General features: G+C 42.7%; 1 long non-coding RNA gene across 1 annotated transcript in view; it reads right to left on the bottom strand.

Moving 5' to 3' along the window:
• LOC145536380 (uncharacterized) overlaps positions 1–21,701 on the bottom strand; it is a 174,889-nt gene that overhangs the window by 151,972 nt on the left and 1,216 nt on the right. Inside the window, exon 2 of the long non-coding RNA XR_014075810.1 lies at positions 15,187–15,291. This is a non-coding gene — a long non-coding RNA (uncharacterized LOC145536380). The remainder of the gene's footprint in view (positions 1–15,186; positions 15,292–21,701) is intronic.

The following is a 21,701-nucleotide window of genomic DNA, read 5'->3' as shown; positions in this document are numbered from 1 at the left end:
GTCTATTTTGTCTGATATTAGGATTGCTACTCCATCTTTCTTTTGCTTCCCACTTGCATGGAATATATTTTTCCATCCTCTCACTTTCAGTCTATATGTGTCTTTAGGTCTGAAGTGGGTTCTTATACACAGCATATGTATGGGTCTTGGTTTTGTATACATTCGGTCAGTCTGTGTCTTTTGGTTGGAGCATTTAATCCATTTACATTTAAAGTAATTATTGATATATATGTTCCTATTGCCATTTTCTTAATTGTTTGGGGTTGATTTTGTAGATCTTTTTTCTTCTCTTCTACTTCTTGACTATATAAGTCCGTTTAACATTTGTTGTAAAGCTGGTTTGGTGGTACTGAATTCTCTTAACTTTTGCTTGTCTGAAAAGCATTTTATTTCTCCATCAATTTTGAACGAGATCCTTGCTGGGTACTGTAATGTTGGTTGTATATTCTTCCCTTTCAATACTTTAAATAAGACTCACTGGAGCCTATTATACAGAGTGAAGTAAGGCAGAAAGAAAAACACCAATACAGTATACTAACACATATATATGGAATTTAGTAAATCGGTAAAGATAAACCTGTATGCAAGACAGCAAAAGAGACACAGATATATAGAACAGTATTATGGACTCTATGGGAGAGGGGGAGGGTGGGATGATGTGGGAGAATGGCACTGAAGCATGTAAATTATCATATGCAAAACGAATCGCCAGTCCAGGTTCAATGCATGACACAGGGTGCTCAGGGATGGTGCACCAGGATGACCCGGAGGGATGGGATGGGGAGGGAGGTAGGAAGGGGGTTCTGGAAGGGGAACACATGTACACCCATGGTGGATTCATGTCAATGTATGGCAAAACAAATACAATAGTGTAAAGTTAAAAAAAATAGATAAATAAATTAATTTAAAATTAAAAAAAATAAGATTCATCAAGAAAAAAAGGGATAAAAATGAAATCAACAAAATTAGAAATGAAAATGGAGAAACCACAACAGACAACACAGAAATACAAAGGATCATAAGAGACTACTATCAGCAACTATAGGCCAATAAAATGGACAACTTGGAAGCAATGGACAAATTCTTAGAAAAGTATAACTTTTCAAAACTGACCAGGAAGAAATAGAAAATCTTAACAGACTCATCACAAGCATGGAAATTGAAACTAATCAGAAATCTCCCAGCAAAAAAAAAGCCCAGGACCAGATGGCTTCACAGCTGAATTCTATCAAAAATTTAAAGAAGAGCTAACACCTATCCTACTCAAACTCTTACAGAAAATTGCAGAGGAAGGTAAACTTCCAAACTAATTCTATGAGGCCACTATCACCCTAGTACCTAAACCAGATTAAGATGCCACAAAAAAGAAAAATACAGGACAATATCACTGATCAACATAGATGCAAAAATCCTTAACAAAATCCTAGCAAACAGAATCCAACAACATATTAAAAAGATCATACATCATGATCAAGTGGGCTTTACCCCAGGGATGCAAGGATTCTTTAATATTTGCAAATCAATCAATATGATACACCACATTAACAAATTGAAAGATAAAAACCATATGATTTTCTCAATAGATGCAGAGAAAGCCTTTGACAAAATTCAACATCCATTTATGATAAAAACCCTCCAGAAAGCAGGCATAGAAGGAACATACCTCAACATAATAAAAGCCATATATGATAAACCCACAGCAAACACTATCCTCAGTGGTGAAAAATTGAAAGCATTTCCCGTAAAGTCAGGAACAAGACATGGGTGCCCACTCTCACCACTACTATTCAACATACTTTTGTAAGTTTTAGCCACAGCAATCAGAGAAGAAAAAGAAATGAAAGGAATCCAGATTGGAAAAGAAGTAAAACTCTTAACTGTTTGCAGATGACATGATCCTCTGCATAGAAAACCCTAAAGACTCCACCAGAAAATTACTAGAGTCAATCAATGAATACAACAAAGATGCAGGATATAAAATTAACACACAGAAATCCCTTCCATTCCTATACACTAACAGTGAGAAAACTGAAAGAGAAATTAACGAAACAATTCCATTCACCACTGCAATGAAAAGAATAAAATACTTAGGAATAAATCTACCTAAAGAAACAAAAGAACTATATATAGAAAACTATAAAACACTGATGAAAGAAATCAAAGCTAACACAAACAGATGAAGAAATATACCATGTTCCACGAGAAGGTGAGGGTGGGACGTTCTGGGAGAATAGCATTGAAACATGTATATTATCATATGTGAAACAGAACACCATTCCATGTTCGATGCATGTGACAAGGGCTCAGGGCCGGGGCAATGGGATGATCCAGAAGGATGGGATGGGGAGGGAGGTGGGTGGGGGGTTCAGGAAGGGGAACACATGTAAACCCATGGCTGATTCATGTCAATGTATGGCAAAACTATTACAATATTGTAAAGTAATTAGCCCCCAACTAAAATAAATAAATTTATAAAAATAAAATAAAATAAAATAAAATAATGAAAAAAAAAAAAAAGAAATATACCATGTTCATGGATCAGAAGAATCGATATGGTGAAAATAAGTATACTACCAAAAGCAATCTATAGATTCAATGCAACCCCTATGAAGCTACCAATGGTGTTTTTCAGAGAACTAGAACAAGTAATTTCACAATTTGTATGGAATTACAAAAAACCTCAAATAGCCAAAGCAATCTTGAGAAACGAGAATGGAACTGGAGGAATCAACCTGCTTAACTTCAGACTATACTACAAACCTACAGTCATTAAGACAGTATGATACTGGCACAAAGACAGAAATATAGATCAACGGAACAAAATAGAAAGCCCAGAGATAAATGCACACATCTATGGACACCTTATCTTTGACAAAGGAGATGAGAATATACAATGGAGAAAAGACAATCTCTTTAACAAGTGGTGCTGGGAAAACTGGTCAACCACTTGTAAAAGGATGAAACTAGAACACTTTCTAACATCATACACAAAAATAAACTCACAATGGATTAAATATCTAAAGGTAAGACCAGAAACTATAAAACTCCTAGAGGAAAACATAGGCAAAACACTCTCTGAAATAAATCACAGCAGGATCCTCTATGACCCACCTCCCAGAGTAATAGAAATAAAAGCAAAAATAAACAAATGGCACCTAATTAAACTTAAAAGCTTTTGCACAACGAAGGAAACTACAAGCAAGGTGAAAAGACAGCCTTCAGAATGGGAGAAAATAATAGCAAACGAAGCAACTGACAAAGAATTAAACTCAAAAACATACAAGCAACTTCTGCAGCTCAACTCCAGAAAAATAAGCGACCCAATCAAAAAATGGTCCTAATAACTAAATAGATATTTCTCCAAAGAAGACATACAGATGGTTAACAAACACATGAAAAGATGCTCAACATCACTCATTATCAGAGAAATGCAAATCAAAACAACGAGGTACCATTTCACGCCAGTCCAAATGGCTGCTATCAATAAATCTACAAACAATAAATGCTAGAGAGAGTGTGGAGAAAGAAGAACCCTCTTACACTGTTGGTGAGAATGCAAACTAGTACAGCCACTAGGGAGAACTCTGTGGAGATTCCTTAAGAAACTGGAAACAGAACTGCCATGTGACCCAGCAATCCCACTGCTGGGCATACACACCGAGGAAACCAGAATTGAAAGAGACAAATTTACCCAAATTTTCATTGCAGTACAACAGCCAGGACATGGAAGCAACCTAGATTTCCATCAGCAGATGAATGGATAAGAAAGCAGTGATACATATACACATCGGAATATTATTCAGCTATTAAAAAGAATGCATTTGAATCATTTTTAATGAGGTGGATGAAAGTGGAGCCTATTATACAGAGTGAAGAAAGTCAGAAAGAAAAACCAATCCAGTATCACTTCAGTTCAGTTCAATCACTAAGTCGTGTCTGACTCTTTGCAATCCCATAGACCACAGCATACCAGGCCTCCCTGTCCATCACCAACTTCCAGAGTCCACTCAAACCCATATCCATTGAGTAGGTGATGCCATCCAACCATCTCATTCTCTGTCTTCCTCTTCTCCTCCTGCCCTCAATCTTTCCCAGCATCAGGGTCTTTTCAAATCAGTCAGCTCCTTGCATCAGGTGGCCAAAGTATTGGAGTTTCAGCTTCAACATCAGTCCTTCCAATGAACACCCAGGACTGATCTCATTTCAGGTGGACTGGTTGGATCTCCTTGCAGTCCAAAGGAATCTCAAGAGTCTTCTCCAACACCACAGTTCAAAAGCATCAATTCTGCGGCCCTCAGCTTTCTTTATACTCCAACTCTCACACTCATACATGACCACTGGAAAAACCATAGCCTTGACTATATGGACCTTTGTTGGCAAAGTAACGTCTCTGCTTTTTAATATGCTGTCTAGGTTGGTCATAACTTAAGCGTCTTTTAATTTCATGGCTGCAATCACCATCAGCAGTGAGTTTGGAGCCCAGAAAAATAAAGTCAGCCATTGTTTCCACTGTTTCTCCATCTATTTGTCATGAAGTGATGGGACCAGATGCCATGATCTTGGTTTTATGAATGTTGAGTTTTAAGCCAACTTTTTCACTCTCCATTTTCACTTTCATCAAGAAGCTCTTTAGTTCTTCTTCACTTTCTGCCATAAGTCAGAATGCAAACTAGTACAGCCACTAGGGAGAACAGTGTGGAGATTGAATTATGGAGGAAGCAGTAAACAGTGCTTCCAACCAACTGTTGGTTGCTTCTCCACCAACAGTGTGGAGATTCCTTTCTGTCATCTGTATATATGAGGGTATTGATATTTCTCCCGGCAATCTTGATTCCAGCTTGTGCTTCATCCAGCCCAGCGTTTCTCATAATGTATTCTGCATATAAGTTAAATAAACAGGGTGAGAATATACAGCCTTGACATACTCCTTTTCCTATTTGCAACCAGTCTGTTGTTCCATGTCCAGTTCTAACTGTTGCTTCCTGACCTGCATACAGGTTTCTCAAGAGGCAGGTCAGGTGGTCTGGTATTCCCATCTCTTTCAGAATTTTCCAGTTGATTGTGATCCACACAGTCAAAGGCTTTGGCATAGTCAATAAAGCAGAAATAGATGTTTTTCTGGAACTCTCTTGCTTTTTCGATGATCCAGCGGATGTTGGCAATTTGATCTCTGGTTCTTCTGCCTTTTCTAAAACCAGCTTGAACATCTGGAAGTTCATGGTTCATGTACTGTTGAAGCCTGGCTTGGAGAATTTTAAGCATTACTTAACTAGCGTGTGAGATGAGAGAAATTGTGCACTAGTTTGAGCATTCTTTGACATTGCCTTTCTTTGGGATTGGGATGAAAACTGACCTTTTCCAGTCCTGCGGCCACTGCTGCGTTTTCCAGATTTGCTGGCATATTAACTGCGGCACTTTCACAGCATCATCTTTCAGGATTCGAAATAGCTCAACTGGAATTCCATCACCTCCACTAGCTTTGTTCGTAGTGATGCTTCCTAATGCCCATTTGACTTCACATTCCAGGATGTCTGGCTCTAGGTGAGTGATCACACCATCGTGATTATTTGGGTCCTGAAGATCTTTTTTGTACAGTTCTTCTGTGTATTCTTTCCACCTCTTCTTAATATCTTCTGCTTCTGTTAGGTCCATACCATTTCTGTCCTTTATTGAGCCCATCTTTGCATGAAATGTTCCCTTGGTATCTCTAATTTTCTCGACAAGATCTCTAGTCTTTCCCATTCTATTGTTTTCCTCTGTTTCTTTGCATTGATCGCTGAGGAAGGCTTTCTTATCTCTCCTTGCTATTCTTTGGAACTCTGCATTCAAATGGGTATATCTTTCCTTTTCTCCTTTGCTTTTTGCTTCCCTTTTTTTTCACAGCTATTTGTAAGGCCTCCTCCGACAGCCATTTTGCTTTTTTGCATTTATTTTTCTTGGCGATGGTCTTGATTCCTGTCTCCTGTACAATGTCATGAACCTCCATCCATAGTTCATCAGGCATTCTGTCTATCAGATCTCGTTCCTTAAATCTATTTCTCACTTCCACTGTACAATCATAAGGGATTTGATTTAGGGCATACCTGAATGGTCTAGTGGTTTTCTATAGACTAATACTTTTACTGCTTCCTCCATAATTCAATGATATAAAATATTTTAACTCAATCCCTTCTTATCTAGTGTACTATTGTTGACCTGAATTTTAATTCTATGCATATTTTAAGCTACTCAATGCATTATAATTCCCTAATATAGTCAGTGTTCATATAGATTTATCCACATATTTACTTTTTAAAGTATTCTTCATAACTTTTTCACTTTTTATTTTTGAAGGATCAGCATTTCCTAACTTTAAGAAATCTCTTTAGTGTTTTTTAGTGTAGTCTGCTGGCAATAAATTGTATCAGTTTTTGACTTTTCTGAAATCAACTTTATTTCGTCTTCATTTAAAAGGATATGTTCAGGATGGGGAACATGTGAAACCCATGGCTGATTCATGTCAATGTATGGCAAAAACCACTACAATATTGTAAAGTATTTAGCCCCCAACTAAAATAAATAAATTTATTTAAAAAAATAAAATAAAAGGATATTTTCCCTGAGAGTCAAATTCTGGCTTAGCAGTTACAATATTTTATTTCAGCACTTTTAAGATATCACTTCATTGTATTTCTTGAAAGTCAGTTGCTGTTCTTATTGTTTCTCCTTTTAACGTATGTGCCTTCTTTTCTCTGGCTGCAATTAGTTTCCTTTTTACTGTCTTCTCAGTTTGACTGTGAAGTGCCTAGTTATGATTTCCTTTGTATTCATTCTGTTTCAGATTAGTAGTTTTTTTGAATCAATGGCTTGGTATCACTTGGCAATTTTAGTATCTCTTTGATCTGTTATTACTTCCAATTAAACATATACACTATGTCTCTTACACTCTTTCCATTATTTATCATTCCTTTTTTTCCATAATGCTCCAGCCCGTATGGTGTCTGCTAACTCTCTCAGTTCACTAAGCTTCTATTAGTGCTATATCTAACATCTATTTTGGGCATCCCTGATGGCTCAGTGGTAAAGATTCTGCCGGCAGTTCCCTCTCAGCTTCAGTTCTCCTGACCACTGCCAAGGACAGACCCTCTAGTCATCTGTTGAATCCAAGGAGGCCGTTCCATGTGGCAAGCAATACCGAGTTTCTGCTGAGTCAGAGATCTCTGTTGTGTTCTTGTGCACTGGCTATTGGAACTCAAGTAAAGGCCCTCTCATTGCAGGTGAAATTCCTCTTGGTAGATTGGACCTAGGCTGGTCTTTGGAGAGAGATCAAGCCCTGAGCCTTTGGAGTGGGAGCACTGAGTCCAAGACCCTTGACAACCAGAGAACTAACCCTAGGGAGTATCAAATAGTAAGAATCCACACAAAGAAAACCACTTGAATACAAGACTCAGCATAACCCAACCACCAGTAGCACACTGTACAGGATGCATCATCTAAACAACAAACAAAACAAAAATAAAAACCCAATCATCAACAGACAGAATTACTGCCTCACTCTGTGTTGCCCATTAGAGGAAAAACAAACAAACAAAAACTCAGCACAAATCTCACCCTATATGAAGCTTACACAAACCACTGGACCAAACTTAGGAGGGCAGAAAACAAAAGGAAGAAAGAATTCAACCTTGAAGCCTGGGAAAAGGAGACTTCAAATACAATAAGTTTAAAAAAAATAATGAAAAGGCAGAGAAATCCCAGACAAATGAAGGCATAAACTAGAAACAGTTCAGTTCAGTCGCTCAGTTGTGTCTGACTCTTTGCGACCCCATGAACTGCAGCATTCCAGGCCTCTCTGTCCATCACCAACTCCCGGAGTCTACCCAAACCCATGTCCATCGAATCGGTGATGCCATCCAGCCATCTCATCCTCTCTCGTCCCTGTCTCCTCCTGCCCCCAATCCTACCCAGCATTAGGGTCTTTTCCAATGAGTCAACTCTTCGCATGAGGTGGCCAAAGTATTGGAGTTTCAGCTTCAACATCAGTCCTTCCAATGAACACCCAGGATTGATCTTTTTAGGATGGACTGATTGGATCTCCTTGCAGTCCAAGGGACTCTCAAAAGTCTTTTCCAACACCACAGTCCAAAAGCATCAATTCTGCGGTGCTGAGGTTTCTTCACTGCCCAACTCTCACATCTATACATGACCAATGGAAAAACCATAGCCTTGACTAGACGGACTTTTGTCCAGGCGGCTGCGACGGCTCCGCGCAGAAGTGTGGCTGAGAGGAGCTAGGCCAGGCCAGGGGCCGGGGGCTGCGGCTGACAGGGCCTAGGCTGGGCCGGGGGCGGCGGCCAACAGGGGCTAGGCCGGGGGCCAGGGGCCGGGGGCAGCGGCCGACAGGGCCTAGGCCGGGCCGGGGGCCAGGGGCCGGGGGCGGCGGCCGAGAGGGGCTAGGCCGGGGACCAGGGGGCGGTGGCTGACAGGGCCTAGGCCGGGCTAGGAGCCGGGGGCAGCGGCTGACAGGGGCTATGCCGGAGGCCGGGGGCTGGGGGCAGCTGCTGACAGGGGCTAGGCCAGAGGCCGGGGGCCAGGGGCGGCAGCCAACAGAAGCTAGTCCAGGCCGGGGGGCTGGGGGCCGGGGGCGGCGGCCGACAGGGCCTAGGCTGGGCTAGGAGCCGGGGGCAGCGGCCGACTGGGGCTAGGGCGGGCCAGGGGCCGGGGCGGCGGCCGACAGGGGCTGGGCCGGGCCGGGGGCTGGGGACCGGGGGTGGCGGCCGACAGGGCCTAGGCCGGGTGCCGGGGGTCGGGGGCTGGGGGCCGGGGGCCAGGGCCGGGCCGGGGGCCGGGGCGGCGGCCGACAGGGCCTAGGCCGGGCCGGGGGCCGGGGCGGCGGCCGACAGGGCCTAGGCCGGGTGCCGGGGGCCGGGGGCCGGGGGCCGGGGGCGGCGGCCGACAGGGCCAAGGCCGGGCCGGGGGCCGGGGCGGCGGCCGACAGGGCCTAGGCCAGGCCGGGGGCCGGGGCGGCGGCCGACAGGGGCTAGGCCTGGCCAGGGGCCGGCGGCGGCGAGAGGAATTACCCAAGGCCCAAGGAGCAGGGGCTGCCTGTGCACAGGAGGGCCGAGAGGAGTTACTCCACATTCAAGGTCAGGAGGGGCCGTCGTGAGTCGATACCCATTGTCCAAGGTAAGGAGCAACGGCTGCACTTTGCTGGAGCAGCCGTGAAGAAATACCCTACATCCAAGGTAAGAGAAACCCAAGTAAGACAGTAAGTGTTGCGAGAGGGCATCGGAGGGCAAACACACTGTAACTAAAATTACAGAAAACTAGCTAATCTGATCACACGGACCACAGCCTTGTCTATCTCAGTGAAACTAAGCCATGCCATGTGGGGCCACTCAAGACGGATGGGTCATGGTGGAGAGGTCTGACAGAATGTGGTCCACTGGAGAAGGGAATGGCAAACCACTTCAGTATTCTTGCCTTGAGAACCCCATGAACAGTATGAAAAGGAAAAAAGATAGGACACTGAAAGATGAACTCCCCAGGTCAGTAGATGCCCAATATGCTACTGGAGATCAGTGGAGAAACAACTCCAGAAAGAATGATGGGATGGAGCCAAAGCAAAAACGATACCCAGCTGTGGATGTGACTGGTGATAGACGCAAAGTCCGATGCTGTAAAGAGCAATATTGCATAGGAACCTGGAATGTTAGGTCCATGAATCAAGGCAAATTGGAAGTGGTCAAACAGGAGATGGCAAGAGTGAATGTCGACATTCTAGGAATCAGCGAACTAAGATGGACTGGAATGGGTGAATTTAATTGAGATGACCATTATATCTACTACTGTGGGCAAGAATCCCTTAGAAGAAATGGAGTAGACATCATGGTCAACAAAAGAGTCCGAAAGGCAGTACTTGGATGCAATCTCAAAAACGATAGAATGATCTCTGTTTGTTTCCAAGGCAAACCATTCAATATCACAGTAATCCAAGTCTATGCCCCGACCAGTAACGCCGAAGAAGCTGAAGTTGAACGGTTCTATGAAGACCTACAAGACCTTCTAGAACTAACACCCCAAAAAGATGTCCTTTTCATTAGAGGGGACTGGAATGCAAAAGTAGGAAGTCAAGAAACACTTGGAGTAACAGGCAAATTTGGCCTTGGAGTACAGAATGAAGCAGGGCAAAGGCTAATAGAGTTTTGCCAAGAGAACGCACTGGTAATAGCAAACACCCTATTCCAACAACACAAGAGAAGACTCTACACGTGGACATCACCAGATGGTCAACACCGAAATCAGATTGATTATATTCTTTGCAGCCAAAGATGGAGAAGCTCTATACAGTCAGTAAAAATAAGACCGGGAGCAGACTGTGGTTCAGATCATGAACTGCTTATTGCCAAATTCAGGCTTAAATTGAAGAAAGTAGGGAAAACTACTAATCCATTCAGGTATGACCTACATCAAATCCCTTATGAGTATACAGTAGAAGTGACAAATAGATTTAAGGGATTAGATCTGATAGCAGAGTGCCTGATGAACTATGGACAGAGGTTCGTGACATTGTACAGAAGACAGGGATCAAGAAAATCCCCAAGGAAAAGAAATGTGAAAAAGCAAAATGGCTCTCTGAGGAGGCCTTACAGATAGCTGGGAAGAGAAGAGAAGTGAAAAGCAAAGGAGAAAAGGAAAGATATACCCATTTGAATGCAGAGTTCCAAAGAATAGCAAGGAGAGATAAGAAAGCCTTCCTCAGTGATCAGTGCAAAGAAATAGAGGAAAACAACAGATTGGGAAAGACTAGAGATCTCTTCAAGAAAATTAGAGATACCAAAGGAACATTTCATGCAAAGATAGGCTCGATAAAGGACAGAAATTGTAGGGGCCTAACAGAAGCAGAAGATATTAAGAAGAGGTGGCAAGAATACACAGAAGAACTGTACAAAAAAGATCTTCATGACCCAGATAATCACGATGGTGTGATCACTCACCTAGAGCCAGACATCCTGGAATGTGAAGTCAAGTGGGTCTTAGAAAGCATCCCTACGAAAAAAGCTAGCGGAGGTGATGGAATTCCAGTTGAGCTATTTCAAATCCTCAAAGATGATGCTGTGAAAGTGCTGCACTCGATATGCCAGCAAATTTGGAAAACTCAGCAGTGGCCACTGGACTGGAAAACGTCAGTTTTCGTTCCAATCCCAAAGAAAGTCAATGCCAAAGAATGCTCAAACTACCGCACAATTGCACTCATCTCACATGCTAGTAAAGTAATGCACAAAATTCTCCAAGCCAGGCTTCAGCAATACGTGAACAGTGAACTTCCAGATGTTCAAGCTAGTTTTAGAAAAGGCAGAGGAACCAGAGATCAAATTGCCAATATCCGCTGGATTATCGAAAAAGCAAGAGAGTTCCAGAAAAACATCTATTTCTGCTTTATTGACTATGCCAAAGCCTTTGACTGTGTGGATCACAACAAACTGTGGAAAATTCTTAAAGAGATGGGAATACCAGACCATCTGACCTGTCTCTTGAGAAACCCGTATGCAGGTCAGGAAGCAACAGTTAGATCTGGACATGGAACAACAGACTGGTTCCAAATAGGAAAAGGAGTATGTCACGGCTGTATATTGTCACCCTGCTTATTTAACTTATATGGAGAGTACATCATGAGAAACACTGGGCTGGAGGAAGCACAAGCTGGAATCAAGATTGCCGGGAGAAATATCAATAACCTCAGATATACAGATGACACCACCCTTATGGCAGAAAGTGAAGAAGAACTAAAGAGCCTCTTGATGAAAGTGAAAGAGGAGAGTGAAAAAGTTGGCTTGAAGCTCAACATTCAGAAAACCAAGATCATGGCATCTGTCCCATCACTTCATGGGAAATAGATGGGGAAACAGTGGAAACAATGTCAGACTTTATTTTTTGGGGCTCCAAAATCACTGCTGATGGTGATTTCAGCCATGAAATTAAAAGATGCTTGCTCCTTGGAAGGAAGGTTATGGCCAACCTAGATAGCATATTTAAAAGCAGAGACATTACTTTGCCAACAAAAAGAGACACAGAAGTCCAAATAAATGAAGAGGAAATAGGAAAACTACCTGAAAAAGAATTCAGAATAATGATAGTAAAGGTGATCAAAAACTTTGAAAACAAAATGGAGAAAATGCAACAATCAGTCAACAAAGACCTAGAAGAGTTAAAGAATAAACATACAGAGACAAAGAACACAATTCCTGAAATTAAAAATACTCTAGAAGGAATCAAAAGCAGAATATCTGAAGCAGAAGAAAAAAATCAGTGAGCTGGAAGATAAAATGGTGGAAATGACTTATGAAGAGCAGAATAAAGTAAAAAGAATGAAAAGAACTGAGGATAGTATTAGAGACATCTGGGACAATATCAAATGCACCAACATTCGAATTATAGGGGTCCCAGAAGAAGAAGAGAAAAAGAAAGGGTATGAGAAAAATTTTGGAGAGATTATAGTTGAAAATTTCCTCAACATGGAAAAGGAAATAGTCAATCAAGTCCAAGAAGCACAAAGAGTCCCATACAGGATGAACCCAAGGAGAAACACTCCAAGACACATACTAATCAAACTAACAAATGCTAAACACAGAAAGAGTAAACACAGACTAAAAAAGAAAGAATATTAAAAGCAGCAAGGGAGAAGCAACAAGTAACATACAAGGGAAACCCCATATGCTTAACAGCTGATCTTTCAGCAGAAAGTCTGCAGGCTAGAAGCGAATGGCAGGATATATTTAAAGTATTGTTTAAATTTACTTATTTTAACTGGAGGCTAAATACTTTACAATATTGTAGTGGTTTTTGCCAAACATCGACATGACTCAGGCATGGGCGCACATGTGTTGCCCATCCCTCGGAGTCATCCCAGTGCACCAGCCCTAAGCACCCTGTCTCATGCATCGAACCTGAACTGGTGATCCGCTTCACATATGATAATATACACGTTTCAGCGCTACCCTCTCAAATCATCCCACCCTTGCCTTCTCTACAGAGTTCAACATTCTGTTCTTTACATCTCTGTCTATTTTCCTGTCTCGCATATAGGGTCATCGTTACCATCTTTCTAAATTCCATATATATGCATTAGTAGAGATGGGAATACCAGACCACCTGACCTGCCACTTGAGAAACCTGTATGCAGGTCAGGAAGCAACAGTTAGAACTGGACATGGAACAACAGACTGGTTCCAAATAGGAAAAGGAGTACGTCAAGGCTGTATATCGTCACCCTGCTTATTTAACTTATATGCAGAATACATTATGAGAAATGCTGGGCTGGATGAAGCACAAGCTGGAATCAAGATTTCCAGGAGAAATATCAATACCCTCAGATATGCAGATGACACCACCCTTATGGCAGAAAGTGAAGTACTAAAGAGCCTCTTGATGAAAGTGAAAGAGGAGAGTGAAAAAGTTGGCTTAAAGCTCAACATTCAGAAAATTAAGATCATGGCATCCGGTCCCATCACTTCATGGGAAATAGATGGGGAAACAGTGGAAGCGGTGGCTGACTTTATTTTTCTGGGATCCAAAATCACTGCAGATGGTGATTGCATCCATGAAATTAAAAGATGCTTGCTCCTCGGAAGGAAAGTTATGACCAACCTAGACAGCATATTTCAAAGCAGAGACATTACTTTGCCAACAAAGGTCCGTCTAGTCAAGGCTATGGTTTTTCCAGTGGTCACGTATGAATGTGAGAGTTGGACTATAAAGAAAGCTGAGGGTCGAAGAATTGATGCTTTTGAACTATGGTGTTGGAGAAGACTCTTGAGAGTCCCTTGGACTGAAAGGAGATCCAACCAGTCCACCTGAAAGGAGATCAGTCCTGGGTGTTCATTGGAAGGATTGATGTTGAAGCTGAAATTCCAATACTTTGGCCACCTGATGTGAAGAGCTGACTGATTTGAAAAGACCCTGATGCTGGGAAAGATTGAGGGCAGGAGGAGAAGGGGACGATGGAGGATGAGATGGCTGTATGGCATCATCAACTCAATGGCCATGGGTTTGGGTAGACTCCAGGAGTTGGTGATGGACAGGAGGCCTGGTGTGCTGCGGTCCATGGGGTCGCAAAGAGTCAGACATGACTGAGCGACTGAACTGAATTGAACTGAACTGGGAGATGTATGTAGTAAATTAGTATCTTTTTGGTTCTAGAAGTCCCTCCATTACAAAAAAAAACAAAAACAAAAACAAAAAAAAACACATTTAAACAATGTTTCCCAAGTTATCATGATTTGTTGTTGTTCAGTCACTCAGTTGTGTTGTTCAGTCACTCAGTTTTTTGTGACACCATGGACTGCAGCACACCATTCATGATCAGAGAACCTTTTAATCACAGAACGATTTTTAATAAGCCAGATAAGTAGTGTTTCATGGGATAGATTCTATGAATGCTGACCCAGGACAGGCAGGGCAAATAGATTTCAATATGATTTCCAACTCTGAACAGTAGAGATAGTCTAGAACATACTGTTGAGAAGAATATAAGAGTTTGTCTGATCTTATCAGAAAGAAAGAATACAATTATTGACAAACCATAGCTGCTGTGTAGGCAGAATATAATGGCAGCATAAGGGCAACGGACTTGCTGGTCTTGATCTAGGTACTTTTGCTTCATTTTCTCTGGCAAAGGATTCCTCTAGTTCAGAATTAGTGACACAAGAATTCCTCCAATAGGAACTCAACTAGGAAAATGTAAAATCTTTATTCATTATAATGTGTTCATGTTCATTGAGCCTTTACTGACTGGACTGGTCCTTCAGTAAGGGGAGGAGGTTCTTTATATCGAAGGGAATGCTCCCAAAGGTACCATATAAAATAAAACCTGGAATCGGAACCTATCTCCAAGCTCCGTACCCAGGAGAATACTCCATACCCACATGTCCCCATGACTGTAGCCTTGGTCAGGAGCATTTGAGCAGAATCTAGGAATTTCTCCCAATTCTCTGAAGCCTCCTTGGCTCTATCACCTATGAATATTTTGGGCTCCTCCACTGTCAAGCTGCTCAGGACTTTGGAGCCCAGTGCTCTGCACTTGGGGATCTGTTGGAGGTGTGGGTTTGTGTGTGTACCTGCACACCTAGAAGTACATACATGTACAAGTGTGCACAAACATAGTGGGGTGTGCAAACATATTGGGGGGGGGCACAGACTAGGACTCACCTGATATCCACAGGGTCCAGGGCCAGGAGAAGAAAATTCTATGTTACAAACCTCTTCAGCAGCTGATGCTTCAGTTTGCAGAGTGTCACCGGAGACTCTGGTAGTCTGGAAGGAGGAAAAGGGAGACAAATGGTTCAGCTTTAATGAGATTTTCAAAGATGTGCCAGGTATTGCCTGTCGGCACTCTGTGACATTCCCACCCCCACCCCCTCCCTTGTGCTGCAGAGACTGGAAGCATTGAGATGAGAGTTCTCAGACTCCCTTGCCAATGTGAGCTCTCTGCATGAAATTTGGAGGGAGAAGGGAGTTAGAAACCATACTTCCCCTCTAGCTGGAAAAGTAGACAAGTATCTTTCAACAGATGAGAGTTTAGTTTTCATTTTATTGTAGTTGATTTACAGTGTTGCATTAATTTCTTCTATAAGCAGATGTGGGCTTCCCTGATAGCTCAGTTGTTAAAGAATCCACTTGCAATGTGGGAGACCCCTGTTCTATTCCTAGGTCAGGAAGATCCCCTGGAGAAGGAATAGGCTACCCACTCCAGTGTTCTTGGTCTTTCCTGTGGCTCAGCTGGTAAAGAATCCGCCTGCAATATGGGAGACCTGGGTTTGATCCCTGGGTTGGGAAGATCCCCTGGAGAAGGGAAAGGCTCCCCACTCCAGTATTCTGGCCTGGAGAATTCCATAGACTGTATAGTCCATGGGGTCACAAAGAGTCGGACACGACTGAGCGACTTTCACTTTCACTTTCATAAGCAGATGTGAGTTTTGCAGCACCTGCTAGACTCCCTTCCATGTTGATCACCCAGTCACCCTGGAACCATGAGATTCCTGTGCTATCACCAATGATTTTCTGCAGTTTTTTTACCTCTGGGTCTCAGAAAAAACTTCCTGACCCTTTTCTGTACCATAGTGATACTGAAAGGCAGTGGTGGCTCCTGATCTGTACTCCTCTATTCTCTTTCTCACTTCTGGAATGCTGACAACCAGAGTTCCCTGGAAGTCATGTTGAAGAGGGCAGAAATGTCAACAGCCTGGGTCCATATGGGGGAATTCCATGTGTCATTATGGAATACCCATGGTTCATTCTTTTTTCTTGTTTTGTTATTCTTTCTTTAAAAAATTAATTTGTTTAATTGGAGGCTAATTACTTTAAAATATTGTGGTGGTTTTTGCCATACATTGACAAGACTCAGCCATGGGTATATATGTGTCCCCCATCCTAAACCCCCCTCCTACCTCCCTCCCCATCCCATCCCTCTGGGTTGTCCCAGTGCACCAGCTTTGAGTGCCGTTTCATGCATCAAATTTGGACTGGTGATCTATTTCACATATGGTAATATACATGTTTCAATGCTATTCTCTCAAATCATCCCACACTCGCCGTCTGCCACAGAGTCCAAAAGTCCATTCTTTATATCTGTGTCTCTTTTGCTGTCTCACATATAGGGTCATTGCTACCATATTTCTAAATTCCTTATATATGTGTTAATATACTGTATTGGTGTTTTTCTTTCTGACTTACTTCACTCTGTATAATAGCCTCCAGTTTAATCCACCTCATTAGAAATGATTCAAATGCATTTTTAAATAGCCAAGTAATATTCCATTGTGTATATGTACAACTTTCTTATCCATTCATCTGCTGATGGACATCTAGGTTGCTTCCATGTCCTAGCTATTGTAAACAGTGCTGTGATGAACATTGGGGTACACTTGTCTCTTTCAATTCTGGTTTCCTTGGTGCGTATGCCCAGCAGTGGGATTGCTGGGTCATACGGCAGTTCTATTTCCAGTTTTTTAAGGAATCTCCACACTGCTCTCCATAGTGGCTGTACTAGTTTGCATTCCCACCAACAGTGTAAGAGGGTTCCCTTTTCTCCACACCTTCTCCAGCATTTATTGTTTCTAGACTTTCTGATGGGAGCCATTCTGACCGGGGTGAGCTGGTACCTCTTTGTGGTTTTGATTTGCATTTCTCTAATAATGAGTGATGTTAAGCATCTTTTCATGTTTTTTTTTACCCATCTGCATGTCTTCTTTGGAGAAATGTCTGTTTAATTCTTTGGCCTATTTTTTGATTGGGTCATTTATTTTTCTGGTAATGAGCTGCATGAGCTGCTTGTGTATTTTGGAGATTAGCTCTTTGTCAGCTGTTCATTTTCTATTATTTTCTCCCATTCTGAAGGCTGTCTTTTCACCTTGCTTACAGTTTCCTTCATTGTGCAAAAGTTTTTAAGTTTAACTAGGTCCCGTTTATTTTTGCTTTTATTTCCATTACTCTGGGAGGTGGGTCATGGAGGATCTTGCTGTGATTTATGTCAGAGTGTTTTGCCTATATTTTCCTCTAAGAGTTTTATAGTTTCTAGTCCTACATTTAGATCTTTAATCCATTTTGAGTTTATTTTTGTGTATGGTGTTAGAAAGTGTTCTAGTTTCATTCTTTTACAAGTGGTTGACCAGTTTTCCCAGCACCACTTGTTAAAGAGAGTGTCTTTTCTCCATTGTATATTCTTGCCTCCTTTGTCAAAGATAAGGTGTCCATAGGTACATGGATTTATCTCTGGGCTTTCTATTTTGTTCCATTGATCTATATTTCTGTGTTTGTGCCAGTATCATACTGTCTTGATGACTGTTTCTTTGTAGTATAGTCTGAAGTCAGGCAGGTTGACTCCTTCAATTCCATTCTTCCTTCCATGGTTGATTCTTATGTAAGTAGAAAAGAAATTGTGTCTGAGCCATTATATATATATATATATATATATATATATATGACATTGGTCTTTTCCCCCAAGCCTCTGACATATATGTATAAAATCTTTTGGTCTAATTTTGCCTAATGCAAGTGTTGTTCCATATATGTAGCTACTGGTAGTCTCTGGAGTTTGTGGACAGGCAACTTAGATAACAAATAGTGTCTGGGCATCTGAGAGGCGCCTGTGGGTCTATTTTCCCCATGGTGTTACCAGCACAGGTATGTAGACTTACAAAGAGAGCTATTTTAACCTTTTTCCTGGGCTCAGTATAGCCGGGTCCTCTTGGGTGGCTGAGACCTGTACAGCATGGAGGACAAGGAGGCCTGGAATGGAGATCACCCCAGTGGTTCTTAAAAAGTCTTAAGTAATCCATCATTGAGCACCCATTGCTTTACTATTCTCCTCCCTCAGAAGCTCCTGTACAACAGAGGGAGGGAAGGAGTAGGCAGGAACATTGGCTGGGAAGTCAAGTAAATTAGGTCCTAGTCTCAGCCTATTAACAACTCTCTGAAGCATCCTTTCCCTCCATGGGCTTCAGAGTCTTCAAACCTAGAAGGAAATTAGTGAGAAGCCTCAGTACTGAGATTCAGAGAGCACTCCAATCCTACCCCTCATCCCTGACTCACTTGCTGTGTCTCTGTGTGTTCCAAGCAGAAGTCATAGCTGCTAAACTAGAGGGTCTGAGAAACCTTATTTGGATTCAAGGTGTATATTCTGAGGACCATAACATTAGTACCACCTGGGAGCTCATTAGAAACACACACTCTCAGGGCCCACCACAGAACTACCAAGTCAGAGTCTGCAATTTGATCCCAAGGGGATCCCTCTGTGCCTTCAAGTCTCAGATGTACTGCTCCAGAGGCTTGGGGGAAAAGACCAATGTCAGCTTGAAAATAAAGAATGGGATTTGCAGTCAGGAGACCTAGGCTCTGCTTTGAGTTCTGCCCTTTATTTGCTCTACACAATTCACCAAGATATGTAACCACCCTCATCCTTATTCTTATATGAGGTTGCTCTCATAACCACTGAATGGAGCAGAGGTTAATGGTACATATTCTGGAGCCAAACTGCCTAATCTTAATTCTTTATTTCATTTACTAGCTGTGAAGCTTTTGGTAAGTCACTTGACACGCACATCCTTCTGTTTCTTTATCTAGAAAGTATAGTATAATAACAGGGGATTCTAATAATAATTTTAAGTTAGAAGTGAATATAAATAACATAGGACAGTGCCTGGCACAGCCTAAGTCCACAGCACATATTATTACACACTGGCTTTTTACAGTATCTTTTAAGAACACAGAGACCTTATCCCCTATGGGGTTTGCATGGTGTACACCCTTCTCAGCTGAAGGACACAATCACCCAAAGACTGAGGTTCTAACCTCTAGGCCATCAGACATCCATGAGATTGGCTTCATGCTACCATTTTGGATCCATCAACCAGTCCCCTGGGGTCGATTCCCATCTTGTCTATTCCAGCTCCACTCACTCCACACACTTTCCTGCCTGTGGGAAATCTGCAGGAGTAGCAGCTCAGAGAGCTATACAGTCCACCCAGGAGATGAACACTTGAACTTGCCTTCCCTTTTCCTACAGAAACTCATGCAGTTCAAAGAGCAGAATGGCATCAAGGCATTGCTCAACATACCTGTCACCACAGTCATTGCAGGGAAGACTTCCAGGAAGAGGGAGGTACCAGGGACCTTCAGCAGAACCCTACAGCTCAGCAAGAAAACAAGCTCCCTTAGCTGCCACTAGACAAACCTAGACAGTGTATTAAAAAGCAGAGACATTACTTTACTGACAAAGGTCTGTATAGCCAAAGCTATGATTCTTCCAGTAGTCATGTATGGATGTGAGAGTTGGACTATAGAGAAAGCTGAGCGCCAAAGAATTGATGCTTTTGAACTGAGGTGTTGGAGAAGACTCTTGAGAGTCCCTTGGACAGCAAGGAGATCTAACCAGTCCATCCTAAAGGAAATCAGTCCTAAATATTCATTGGAAGGACTGATGATGAAGCTGAAACTCCAATATTTGGCCACCTGATGTGAAGAACTGATTCACTGGAAAAGACCCTGATGCTGGGAAAGACAGAAGGCAGGAGGAGAAGGGGACGACAGAGGACGATATGGTTGGATGGCATCACTGACTCAATGTACATGAGTTTGAACAAGCTCCAGTAAATGGTAAAGGACAGGGAAGCCTGGTGTGCTGCAGTCCATGAGTAGGATATGACTGAGCAACTGAACAACAACAATAGCTGCCGCCCAATGCACATCCTCGGGACCTCTGCTCCTCAGCAGTGGGAAAATCCCAGCCTTGCTCTCCGAGTGCTGCTCCTTAGGTTGGCCACTTCCTCACAAACACCAAGCAGATGTACTGCTGAGGACACAGTCAGACTGGGTTCACGAGCCCCACCCACCGGGATGGTTGTAACAACCAACCTGGGAATCTACAGCAACAATGTGTGCAGAGTCCCCATGGTTTGATGATTCCCTAGGATGACTCAGGACTTGGAAACACTGTTATGACTTCTCAGAGTATGGGAGTCCTATGAGCTGTTATAGATACACAGTTGATTTATGACAGCGAAAGTAAAGTCAGCAAAGCAAAGGTGCAGGGGTGAAGTCCAACGGAAACCAGTTGTGAGATCCAGCTGTCCTCTCCCAAAGGAGTAACATGGACAACACTTAATTCTCCTAGAAACGATCTGTGATAATGCATGAAGTGTCACCAGTCAGGGAAGTTCAACCATGACTAGGGGTCCAGAGATTGTACTGGAGGTCAGGCATGCAGGCATGCAGCTTCCATGTGACCACTTCAGCTATTCAGTCTACAGCCCCTAGATGTCAAATGAACACAGCATGGCCCAGGGCCTCAGACATACAAAACAGATGCTCACCATAAATTACACTGTTAGCAGGAGCTACCTGGTAAGATGAAACAGAGAGGGCTGGAATACAGAAATACCCTACTAGGCAGAACACGCCAGGGTCTTTGGGGTGGCTTCCCAGAAGTGAACAAGGACCAGTCTTCATGAGAGAGGCTTTTCTTTGGAATATAAGGGTTTGAGTAACTGGGACCTTCTGGAGTTACCATTTACAATGAATTTTAACTTATCAATAATTAGAGACTTGATTGCTATTTAGAAATGTTTTCAGTTGGGTATGAGTGGTGATCCTGGGCAAGGGTGGTGGCAAAGTGAAAGTCCACAGTGCAGGAAGGAGCAGTAATGGGGATTAGCACGCTCCCTAGTGTTGGGGAGAGGACAGCAAGTGGTGCCACCATTTGCCAGGTCCCTGTTGTGGGCAAAGTCCTGGGCTTGGAGTTCTAGAGATGTTCCTTCAAACAATCATGAGAACTATCTGGATGGGTGGTCTTTAGCTATGATGTAAAAGAGGCTCAAAGGGCCAGTAAGTGGTGGAGCCAAAGCTTCTCTTCTATGGACAGAAAGATCCCAACAGCTGGGCAGAGTGTGGGCTAGAACACCTTGGCATGTTTCCTGGATCCTGGATGCCCAAGTCATACTAGGAAAAGCTTGCACTGCGTGAACAACCACACGTCCTTCACCAGCCCCTTCTTTCTGTGTGAGCACTCATTCCTGCCAAGTCAGGATACAGGAAGAGTCTGACCAGGACAAAAGACCAGGTCTTTCTGCAACTGGGGGTTTCTCTACTGTCCTCGGGACATTATCACACTAACTCTATTAAATTTCTCCTGCCTCTTGACAGTGTTGTCAGAAAAGGTTATCAGGTCA

The sequence above is a fragment of the Giraffa tippelskirchi genome, chromosome X, assembly GCF_054371585.1.
Source record: "Giraffa tippelskirchi isolate mGirTip1 chromosome X, T2T-mGirTip1v1.2.pri, whole genome shotgun sequence".
Classification (NCBI taxonomy): Eukaryota; Metazoa; Chordata; class Mammalia; order Artiodactyla; family Giraffidae; genus Giraffa; species Giraffa tippelskirchi.
Note: the sequence above shows the minus strand (reverse complement) of the source record. Positions and strands in the feature narration are given on the sequence as shown.